Source organism: Pezoporus flaviventris, unplaced genomic scaffold, assembly GCF_033815535.1.
Source record: "Pezoporus flaviventris isolate CSIRO_AGI_PZ_B2104156 unplaced genomic scaffold, CSIRO_AGI_Pfla_v1 ptg000013l, whole genome shotgun sequence".
NCBI lineage: Eukaryota > Metazoa > Chordata > Aves > Psittaciformes > Psittacidae > Pezoporus > Pezoporus flaviventris.
In genome coordinates this window covers 35,954,937-35,964,647 of record NW_026892561.1, presented here as the reverse complement: position 1 = coordinate 35,964,647, position 9,711 = coordinate 35,954,937, and the positions used below count along the sequence as shown (strand labels likewise).

Genomic DNA, 9,711 nt, shown 5'->3' with positions numbered 1-9,711 from the left:
ACAGCCATCCATAAAACTTTACTGTTACTAAGTCACAATATGATTGTACTGCATGAAGAGACCAAATACCACGACATTTTGCTTCATAGTCTAAAGGTACAATTTAATAGTTGACTTACACTGATTTAACAGCAAATTGCCACTGGAGATTCAGTCCTGTTCTCTACTTGCAGCTATATATTCCTGCTTCTTCCCTAATACTGCGGGGGCCTTGCTTGGACTAACGTGGATGAAAACTAGCCCAGTGGTGGAAATTAAAAAACAGCAAACATACAACTGGTTTTCAGCCAGGTCAGTCCCTTGATCCTCTGCACAGGCAAATTAGCATTGCTGCCAACAAGCCACTGCCATGCCTCCTCCTCTCCATGGTGATGGAAGCCCAGGTGGACACAAGCTGTCTGCCAAGTGCATTGCCAGCCACAGTGAGGGACCTGAGCTCTGCTGCCCAGGCCATGGAAATGTCAGTGCTGGAGACTAGCACCGAATGACAACAGAAGGAAGCAGTCACAGCTGCTTTTGACAGGAAAAGCATTTTCTGTCCTCTTGGTGAAATATTAAAAACACAACAAAGGGAGAAGGGAGAGAAATCGAAGAAGCTCAGCTGACTGCCAAAGAGGGTAAGAGTCCATAAATTACTGTGGTGTTTTTTTTCAGATCCCTGCTTCTGCAGCACAGAGGTGCCTTCTTAACTATTTCTCTTATCAGTATCCCTTGCTCACAGGAAGATTATGGTGTGTAGAGCAAGCATGGACATTGGTGATGACCCAGGAAATGACAGGTGATGCAGAGCAGTGAGCAGGGGTGGGAAGCACAGCAGAGAGCAGCCTATCTCAGAGGCACCGCTGATCTCACGGCAGAAGGAGATATAGGAAGAAGACAGCTGAAAGGACAGACGAAAAAAAGTTGAATACTAAATCTAAGGGCTGATACAGTCCCTTGACCTCAGGCCAGCTTCAAGAAGGTCAGCATATTTTTCACAATGAGATTCAGTTAACAAACTAGAATGATTTCTAATTTAAATATTTTTCCCCCGATCTAGTTTATTTCTAACATTTCTAATCACTCTCAGAACCTTAATGTTTGCAGTGCCAGGATCCATCAAAGCTTTTACACAAAGAAGCACCAGGCCTCTGAGGCCACACAGTCAGATACCTGGTATTAAGGCAGGGGATGCATTATCTCTCAAAACAATATGGGAGTGTTCTGAAAGTAACAGGGTACAGCCTGGTACCATACCATTAAATATTAACATAAGCGATAACTAATCTACTCAAGGTGAGTCAACTCTGACCACAGTTTTAACCATTTACAAAAAATAAGTTTAACAAACCAAGTCTAAGCACATAAATCATTGTAAGATGTCAGATTATAGTTTTGAGAGGGAAGATGTGAAAAATACCAGAATTTAATTTTGCTGTTTAAGAAAAAACAAAGTTTTGTAACCACCCATGAGCTTGCAGTTCTTACAGTTTTATGAAACAATCCTGGCTTTTGCATTCAAACTGGATTATTTTCATGCCTTCAGAAAAACAAAACCCTAAACCCATACATGATCTATCTCTGAAATAAACAGTGTCCTGATAAACTTCTCTCTGAGCCTTCTAATTGCATGGTAGCCAACTTCAAATTTGAAGCAGAAGCAGGAGTAAGAGGCTTTTTTATAGACTAGATTAACAATTATCTAGGTCTAGTCAAACTGGTAAACACAGTAAAATTTCACAGCAAAGAGAAAAAAAAAAACCCAACCAAAAAAAGCAATGCATTATGTTTCCTACAGCTGAGATCCTGTATGCGCTTTTAGCATGGATGAACTAGCACTATCAATAGGCTCTCACTCTCAAGTACCTATTTATTTCTGCTGACATTTGGTTCTCAGCAACCTGTAACATTACATTCTCTACACAACAAGGTTAAATGTCTACATTTATCTGCTCATGATATGGAAATTTATTGTAGTTGCCCATTTATTACTACACAGAAAGGCCTATCTTCCACCCATTTCAGTCTTACATTTACTGAAATGAAGTTATCCAGGAAGCAGAAAGAGTTGCCATGGAAATAAAACCAATTTAACAGAGGCTGCTGCAAAACTTCCATTAATTAACCTATTTATGATAAAACCACTTCTCTCATTAAATGTAGTTGCTATCATTTCAATGACACAGTGAGAAAAATACAGCTGCTCTCCACTTCTTGTATATTCCATGCTTTAGTGAGAACTGCATCAGCACAGTTTTGCACCACTTTTTATACTTCATGACAGAGCTCAAACTGAAGTGGTAAAAAGGAATTCACGATTTGTGTCCATCTATAAAACTGAATGTAACTTATTCCTGAAAAAACAATGAAGATTTGTCTTGCTTGTTTTGAAACAAAAAGAACTCATTTAGAATATGTTTAAAATTTGTTTTAACTTCTGAAATCTAGACTGTCAAATTCTTCCATAAAAATATATCTTGAATGTTTTAAATAACTATGTCGAGAAAAAGAAATGGTCCATGTCAAATCTCAGGAAATAAACTTTAAAGCGTAGAGTATAATAAAGGATACATCTGTGAAATAGTTTAAAAATTCCAACTCTGCTCTTGGCAGGATACTAGTACACTATACCTGAAAACACATGGGCTTTCAATGCGAGAGTAACTAGCTTGTTTTTTAGGCTGGGAAAACTTTGTCTGCAAGAAAAACAGGTATAACTAAATGAAGGAATAGCAAGAATATCCTTTTGTTTAGTAATAATTCAGCAACAAAGCCCTGCCTAAACAGCCATCACATAATGACAATGACAAGAACTATGCTATAAGGAGGGACAGACCATACCCATAGGCAAGATTTTCAGTGTCAAGGATCATTTGAAGTGGATGCGGTATAATTCCATTCCTGGCCTGGCAAACTTGGTAACAACAAATCAATAATTACCAGCCACAAACACTATGTAATACAAACCGTTTCAGACCATCTGGATGTTTATTTACAGAGCAACCAATTTGCTGTTGTACCTAATGCAAATTTCATGATTACAAGGTAATTTGGTGGAGGGTGAGAGAGGAGTATGAAAAATGCACCACCTCTCGTGAATGCTCTGAAAACAGGCACAGGGTAAGCTTCTCAAAGCGGCAAAGCAAAGTAAGAACTGAAGGGGCAAAGAGGTTGGAAGAAGGTGTTAGGGGCTGTCTGTCCTCCCCCCAAAACTCTAGCAAAGAAATTCAAGCTAAAAAAAAAAAAATCCAAACAAACAGTAGTAATAGTCTTCTAACAGAAATAGCATGTCGTGTCCTTGCCTCCATGGGCTTCTCTTTGGATAGCATAGGGATGTCAACAAACAGCATACAATTCGCAAAACAGCCAATATTTTACACATTTTCAACTGGTTCGTAAAAAGAATACAACTTTCACAGAACTGGTGAGAAACTAGACTTACTATTGCATGAGCTGTCTCATTTCTTAATTTATTTGTTAATCAATGAACAATTCCAACAGTGGAAAGGCAAACTGAGCAGATTTTGCTCTCCACTATAACATAGTGGATAGGTAATAAATCCACTGCAGGTAAGGCTGCTAACATGTAATCGCATGTTGCCCACAAGGACAAACTCTCCAAGAATCTATGGAGCCTCATGCTGGCCACAAGAAACACAGAGACTGTAAGGTCAAGCCACCAGCAATTCAAGACACACTGGACAAAATAATGCACTGTCTTAATTGTGGATTAAGAAAGATTTTGGTAAGATAACTCAATTCTGCATTTACTCTTCCAGCAAGGCTTCCCACAGAAGTCAGTGGGAACCACAGATACATACAGGTTATGTAACTAGATCCTTAACATATAACTAAAACCTACAAGTTTGATTCATTTTGGGGAAAAAAAAAAATGGCAAAAAAAACCCAAAACCAACACAAAACATCAACCAACCCAACCCAACCCAAAAGTCATAATTGAGAATTCTAGGCATCAGAAAGGTAAAACCCCAACTTGCTGCTTCCTTTAGAACTTCTTGATTCTTGCTATCATCAGAGCTCAGCATGGGAAAAAAAAAAAAATACTCTTCAGTCACGAAAATCTCTCTTTTGAACAGAATTCAAGCAGAGGACAGATAAACAAATAACTGAAGAGGAAGTGTAAACATGGACTCTGACCCCATTCTTAACAAACGTTCCCAGTAAAATCAGCATAGGAGATGGACTAGCCTGCTGGAAGCATGTTTGCAGTTATGAGTGAGATAACTATGAGGCATTAAGCATCCCAGTCTCACACCAGATGGATTAAAATGAATGCAGTACATAATAGCATTCCTTGTCAATCAAAAGCTGTACAGAATCACATCTAAGTACATGAGACGTACATCCTGGAAGATGTGATCCATTGCAGTTCTTAAATTTGATCAAATTCAAAATTGTAAGAGTCTTCCAAATTTGATCTAAAATGTGAGATAGGAATTACCCAGTTCCACAGAGAAGACAGCCTTCCTGTCTCTTGTCTGTCTGCCTCCCTACACAATCACAAATTGGTGATCTGTAATGATCTGTCATTTTGCGCAGGTGATCTGGAAGTAAAACTGAAGTTACCTATACCATCCAGATATTCCGAGTATCAATAGTATAAGATTAATATTATTTCCTGCAAACCACGGTCCATTATTTTCCTCTGCGACACATGAACCATTTCCACATAAGGGATTTTAGAGCAAAGATGATTTTAAGTCAGACACATCCCTTACAGAAAGATGGGTGGGAGAACCAAAAAGCCAGTGGGCCACAACTGTGTCATTTCTGTGGAGCATGTGAACAATGCAGCTGGACAACACAAATTGAGGATATGAAGCCAAGCAGCAGGGATGCAGCTGGAGAGAGATACTCAGTTCAACCGATGTGCAGCTCACATCTCCTCATTACCACAGGAGCCCGCATGGTGTTGAAGAGTTAGCATACAGGGAATGTTGTTACCAGCAACACAAACAAGCAACAGAAATTAAGAGCTAATGCTCCCTTGCGCTCATCTCCTCCATGTGTAGAAAGAAACATGAGAAAGAGAGACGGGCATTCTTTTCCAGGGTAAAAGCAAAGCAACTCCACAGAAATCTTAAGCATTATTCCTGCTTCGTGTTTGGGGCCACTCGGGCCACAGTTTATTCCTACATGAATGAGTTAATGAACTCACAGAAGGTTTTTCCTCTCAATTGCACTGGTATCTAGCAAAGGATAAGAACGCCCAGGCCTTATCTCTGGAACCTACCTTCCCTTAAGATCATGCACCCACCACTTGATGTTTGCATCCCAGTAAAGAGAAAGAATCTCCAGCAAGCACTGACAAGTCAGGTGACCCTGAGGGCAGTAGCCCCAGGCAAAGGCTTTAGTTCTAACATGCCTTCCAGCCCACTTCTCTTAAATACTGTTCATCAGGGTAATTTGCTTTTCTGTATTCACAGTCAATGTGCAACTTAAAATACCACCTAGGCCAAACTACATCTGTCACAAGCTCTTATCTGAACAGAAACGTCAGGAAGAGAACGAAGGTCAAACCAGACACTAGGGGAACCGTGCATGTTTCCAGCCCACGCTCAGAGACCAGGAGGAAGTCTGGCAGCTGGGACTGGGACAGGAAAACACTGTCACAGGGAAGCCCACGATACTGAGTTTTCTCTTAGACATTTTTCCCTTTGCTTTCACATGCCTCACCGCACAGCTACCCTCCTGGTTTGACAGACATCTGTGAATACAAAAAAGGAATTAATTTCTCCTGTGTCAAAAGGCTGATGATGGCTTTTACTTTGCATATACACGGACCCATTTATGCAGCCCTCCTCTCCTAGCATCCCACTGACATGCATTCCATATCCATGCATTCCACAGAGAAGATGTTGCCCATGTGAGTCGCTACCAAAGAGGAATGGGGTCTGTCCTCTCTGTCTACCTGGGCTCACTACACTGGTATCAGAACTGGGGGGCTTTCCTGTGTTCTCCAGAGGACAGCTTGTACTACTGTGATCCTTCACCACAGTGAAGACTGGGGTAACATGAAGGGAGACATTTTTCAACTCATTCTTCTTTGTTCTCTTTTGAAATAAAAGGAACTTGGTCCACAGCTTACCAGTTTCTCTCTAGTCCTCAATACAATGGCACAACACAAAATCAAACACAATATCACATAAAGTGTGTTCAAGAGTGATTTTATGCAGGAAATTCCTTCTGTATTTCCTGCTTGAGATCAGTATATCACCATATATATGAAATATATATAAACACACACACAAACTTACTTGCAGCAGGGTCTCAAACAGACCTGGTTTCATCTATGCTACTGTAAATCCAATCCCACCTACAAATTTGTAGCAAAATCCTCCCTGGCTTAATCGGAGTCAGAATCAATACTTCTCACAGAAGCTTATGAAGCTCAAGATATCCAAACTACATTTAGAATATGGAAGCAGCTACGCAAATTGTAACTGCAAGAACTCACGGCCTTGGGTCATAACTGTCTAATTAGTACAGTCATTGACACAAGAACTGACCAAAACACACCTATCTGCAATTAAAAATTAATGGATACATCAAAATACATGTTAAGTAACATTCACCTATCCAAACAAAATCAAAATCTGATTACCAAGATTAGCAAGAAATCCATGGCAACAAAAAAAAACAAACCTTCTTGTAACAATAGTACTGGTGGTATCTCAGGGGACTAGCCCAGGTACTGAGAAAAGGATGATTAAATAGTGTATGCTGCACCGAGGATAATTTACTCTACCTCTCAGGTTACCACCAATGCTACATCTGGTTCTGTTTCAAGGTCACTGCTTCCAATTATTGAACTTTACCACTTAACAGCTACCAGCTCCCATGCACTCAGCAGGTTTATATACAGCCACAGAGCATGTAGCTGTATTTATATTTATCTTTATCCTTTGTATTTCAAATTATCTGTGTCCTCTCAGTCTCCACTTAGCTTTCAGATCACTGCCTGTGTCTTTAGAAACCAGGCAAAAATCTGGTAAGGTATCACCACTGATATATCTTACCGGAACTACCAAAACTGTTTGAGTGGCCTTCCATTACTGTCAATTTTCCATGGGAAAATGTCGTTTCACCTTTCTCTGCAAAGACTCTGTGTGATTCAGGAGGTGAGGTGAGGAAATACCCTCTAACAGCATTCCAGAAAGGAGTGCCTTCCATTGCGACTCCACAATTGCTAGGAAAACGCTGTTGCACAGGACAGCATGACACAACATTCAAAGACTGTCTCCACCCCAGTTACCAGCCTTCACAGTCTCCACAACAGAGTATTTATTCCAGGACAAGCAGTTGTGGCTAATGCTTGACAATGGTCTCACTGGTCCTCCTCCCCTCCCAGAGAGATGGCCAGGGTTGGAAAATGTGGACTAGAATGGAAGGGAAGCACACCCAGTTCAGTTCATCTCAAAGGGGTTCGAGTCACTCAGTTTTTCCCTGGAAAAAGACTTGAGCCAACCTCAGTTTTGTTTTCCAGCTCAGGCTGAATGCCACTTCCTCTTAAGCCATCCCTGCTGACAAGTATAACTTAAACTCTCACCTGAAGGTTGGCAGTAGTTTAATAAGGCCATGCATAAATAATAATATAGTTGAACAGAGCAGTCTGGCTAGTTTTCTGTGATACTGACAAAGCTGGTGAGTGCAAGAGCAGGATTGTTGTGAAGCTCAGGTTGAAAGCCTGGCAGGAGCCTGGTAGAAGCATCTGCTTTTGAGTCACTTGCAGTAAACCCGGATGGCAGGTTGCTGCATGCAATACCATTTAAACCTTTTCCCCTTATTGCAAGCCAAGATTCACAAATGCAAAATAGCCACGTTCTGACAATCAGACAGAGAAGGGGGAGAAAAAGCAAGATTTATATACCAGCTACAGCAAATATTTTCCCTGTGCCTGTTCCTGTCGCTATGCTATAACTGGGAGCCAGATTACACATGCTCTCTATCCACTGTGAATGTCATGAAAGTCTATTTAACATAGCAGGTAAAGTATGGAGAGTTTTCAAGTTCTGAATGCTTGCCACAGAAGCAATAGCAGGCTGTAGAAAGCCATGAAAAGTGCTTACATTGGCCTGAACACCATGTGTAGACTGTGCTATCAGTCAAGGCTTCTCAATCTGTTTCTCTGTCTGCTTTTCTGTTGAATAATAGCTGCCCTTCTTGGACTGAAACATCAAATTTATGAACCTTTCAAAATGCTCTCAGTGGTCATGTGTAAAAAAGCACGTTGCTTTTACACTCATAGGACCAGATGGTCCTCTCTCCTTTAGGGGCCCAGCTAACAGTTAGTGGCAACGGCTCCAAAGGCATCTGTTCCACGACGAGGAGGTCAGGTACATTCAGCTCCCAGGTTATACATGACACAGGCCAAAGAAGCACGGGGTTTGTGGAAGGCATCTCCCAGAACTTCCCGAGGCAATTGCTGTGGCTCAGCAGAGTGGGACGTAAAGGGCAACACTTTCTGAACACAAGCCAAATAGCTTATATTGTTCACAGCCTTGCAAGATGGCTGAAAGAGGAATCACTATGACACAACAAGAAAACTCAATGAAGTGCAGCTCCCAGAAACTGTTCAATTAATCATCGGTTACTGGCTCCTCCTAAAGCCACCTGTGCTCATAGCACTGAATGCACTGTGCTTGACAGGGATCTTCATCTCCACTGGGAGCCATCACTGCCATCATCCAGACTGTCCTGCTAGATCTGCATCAAGAACCTGTGGGCTTCATCCATGTTGCAAACTTGAGAAGCCAGTCAAAATTTGTCTTACTAAATACCTGAACACAGCTCTTTTTACAAGGTAAACTAGTGTGATTTTCTAAGGAATCATGAGTTTGCTTAGCACTACAGATATCAGCAGTACAGGCATGTTTGTTCCTAGAAGTGATCCTCACCAAAGAACCATCCTCTGGTCTTCTTAATACTCAAAACAATACATATGATCATTTTGGCAGTGTGTTATCCTAAAATGTGGCATATGCCATGCCACAATTTCAAAATACAATCCACGGAAGATACATTCAGGTTTTGGTTATTCTTCATCATGTGACTTAACGTTTCAGTGAAGAGGGCTATTAAAAATTAAGAGCATTTCTAATTCATTCTTTCCTGCAAACAGCCTTGCACCATATAGCAGAGTTCCCAGAAATCACAGAATATATATAAAATAAACCTTTAAACCCCAAATATGTTAATCAGGCTAATTTATTCCATCTATGTTTACACAACCTAAAGTCAATAGACTGGTGTTTCTCATTATTCTGCAATCCGAAAACTCTTCCAGATTTGCGGACATGCATCTTTATCAGTCTACGATGTCTCATCTTTAGATCCACTGGTTTATCTACTGTTTCAATTACGCAAGCATCTCATGACGTGAAAGAAGAATTTGGACCGTGAATATATAATTGCAATGGAATTAACTTATCAACTAGTTAATAATAAAAAAAAACCTGCAACCAAACCCAACTGCCTTTATTTTCTAATATGTATGCATCCAACAGAAGGTTGCCACAATACCTTTGATTCAGGTTCTTGTTAAAGGCAGAATGCCTAATAAGAGGTACTGCCCCTGAACTGAGCTTAGCTGCAAATTTTACACACCTGCTAGCACCACTCTTAGGCACAGAATCTTTCAGAAAGTTCATTTGGAAAACTCCATGTGCTGTAGGTGAATGAATGACATAGGCATGTCATACACGTGTAGCT

The 9,711-nt window shown here is 40.7% G+C and overlaps 1 long non-coding RNA gene across 1 annotated transcript; it reads left to right on the top strand.

Moving 5' to 3' along the window:
• The first annotated feature begins 7,419 nt into the window (after nucleotides 1-7,419).
• On the top strand, nucleotides 7,420-8,945 carry LOC133268933 (uncharacterized). Its single transcript, XR_009743225.1, has 2 exons — nucleotides 7,420-7,530; nucleotides 8,650-8,945. It is a non-coding gene; the product is annotated as an uncharacterized LOC133268933 (long non-coding RNA).
• The last annotated feature ends 766 nt before the right edge of the window (nucleotides 8,946-9,711 follow it).